The sequence below is a fragment of the Pinus tabuliformis genome, chromosome 2_1, assembly GCF_031772625.1.
Source record: "Pinus tabuliformis cultivar Carrire ecotype Pingquan chromosome 2_1, CPIR1, whole genome shotgun sequence".
NCBI classification, from domain to species: Eukaryota; Viridiplantae; Streptophyta; class Pinopsida; order Pinales; family Pinaceae; genus Pinus; species Pinus tabuliformis.
This window is the reverse complement of record NC_142299.1, coordinates 174,317,906-174,320,499: the sequence shown is the minus strand read 5'-3', so window position 1 is coordinate 174,320,499 and position 2,594 is coordinate 174,317,906.

The window sequence follows — 2,594 nt, the reverse complement described above, 5'->3', positions numbered from 1 at the left end:
AGTGTTTCAGTTATCCATGTTTAAGTGAAAGTCAATCACTTTATGTCTCAAGTTATATCATTTAATGATCTAAGACTTTATGTTATAGGATTGAAATATTTTAACATTATTTAAGATTTTATAAAATAGGATTGGGATATTTCAACATGATATAAGACTTTATATTATAGAATTGGGATAATTCAACATGATATAAGATTTTATATTATAGGATTGAGATGTTTCAGCATGATCTATAATACTTTATGTTATAATTTTGGGATGTTTCAAGTAACAATGTTCATGGAAAATCTAATAATATTACCTAATATATTTTATGTTAAATAAATGATTTAATAATTTAAAATTTTATGTTATAAGATTGGGAAGACTCCATTTGCTTAGTTACCAACTATTAATATACATGTCAAATTCAACAAGTGGCATTGCAATTTTTTTTTTCAATTAGATATTATATTCCAATTACCTATATTTTGTTAGATCTCAGACTTTTGTGATCCATATTGTAGATAAATGTCTTTCGGGATAATCGCATCATTAGGATTTGGTCGACGTTTTGAACCAACTAATGTGGTTCATCCCCAAGACAAGGTGAAAAAACCATACAATCTTCATGATTAAATAGCAGGGATGCCTCATTGCCCAAGGTTAGCTGTTGGAGATTAGTTAAAACATGTAACTAAAAATTCTTAAATATTCTTAAAAAGGTAGATAAGAATTATTTAATATTCTAAATTTAGTTATAAATTAGTTGTTAGGAGGTTAAGAATAAGTTTAAAAGTATTAATAAAAATAGTTGTTAGGATATTATATATAATATTAAATAATAAAAAGTTATAAGGAGGTTATAAATATTAATTAAAATAGTTGTTATATAATATTAAATAATAATAAGGTTAACCTATTATAACCTATAAGGTTAAGAGAAGGATAAAAAGGGAAAGGGAATTATTTAATATTATAAATTTAGTTATAAACTAGCAGATAAGAGTATGAAATAATTGTAATCTATTGTTAAGAATACTTCAAAAATTAATAAGGGGTTAAGAATAAGTTATAAATGGTTGTTAGGAGTTTATATTTAAATACTAATAAGGTTTAGTACCAAATTATTATAAAGAATAAGGTAAAGAGATGTTAAGAGTATATATTAATAAAGTAATTAGGAGTTTAATAATTTCTTAAGAAAAATACGGTTAAAAAGTGAATCAAAGTAAAGATAAAGGGATAATATATGTTATAAATAAATAAATAAATATGAGGAGGGAATTTACTATAATATCAAGCACTTAGGAGCTTGAAAATTTTATTTTTAATTATGTTAAATAAATAATATGATATAAATCTATAAAGAAAAAGGGAGGGAAAATTATAAAAAAGGAGCGGGTGTGGGGCGGGGGGAGGGAGGGCGGAAGAGACAAGAGGATCATAAGGAGAGGGATGGAATCCAAATTTGACTCAATTTCCAACCATCATCTCTATTGAGATTTCTAGCATGTCTCTCAATCTCAATAGCCTCCCTAAGCTTCCTATGGTGGAAATGATCAATCCTAGCAAGGACTCTGGATTCCTCAATACAGACATGGTGCTTGGATTTCTCCGCATGTTCAGCAAGAGTTGATGGGTGGGAACGATTGTGCCTTATGCATGCAAGGTGCTCATGGATCCTCTAGTTAATTGATCGACCCATTTCTCCAATATATGGAATACCACAGGAACATGGAACCAAATAAACCCCTTTCATGTCCCTCGGGTCGATAGGGTCCTTAATCGAACCAAGAGAATTTATAATGGTCCTTAGAGGTCTGAACGAAGAGGAGACATTATTCCTTCTAAGGATATGAGAAATCCTATCTATGGTCCCTTGAATAAATGAGAGATGAACCTTGGAGATAAGATCAACACGAGTAGTTTTAACTCTTGATCCTTTATAGGCTCTTTGAAAGGCCTTGAGGCCTCGAGTTCTGTTGTACCCATTATTTTTAAAAACTTCATGGAGATGAGATTTTTCCTGCTCTAGGTGGTTTTCATCAAAGATTCTCAGAGCATAGGTAGCAATGGCGCTGAGAACACCAAATTTCTGAGCAAGAAAATGATGAGAATTAGCATGAAGATATCGTTACATGTGAGTTTTTTTGCAAAAAACTTAGTGAGAAACAGAACCATCATCCATTCTAGAGAGGAGAATTTCAAGGAAAAGAAGGCATCCGTCCACCTCAACTTCCATTGTGAACTTAGATTGGGAATTAAGGTGGGTCAGAAACAGAACCAAGTTTTCACGACCATGGGGCCAAATGACGCAAGTGTCATCAACAAACCTCTTCCACCTCTTAGGGAGAAATTGAGCTGAGGCTAAGGCCCTGGTCTCAAGATCTTCCGTAAATAAGTTAGCAACAGTAGGGGAAAGAGGGGAACCCATGTTGGCTTGTATGGGCCTGACCCAAGTTCAGAGGTGATTTAGCCAAGCAAATCCCCGTACTACTAGCCCTTTCGGAAACAGTCCGTGGAGCGCAGACTGAGGTCTCACCCAAAGTAGTAGGGGAGGGTACTAGTACCGGGTTTCTGCACCCTCGAGATGTTTGATGAGCTTCTGG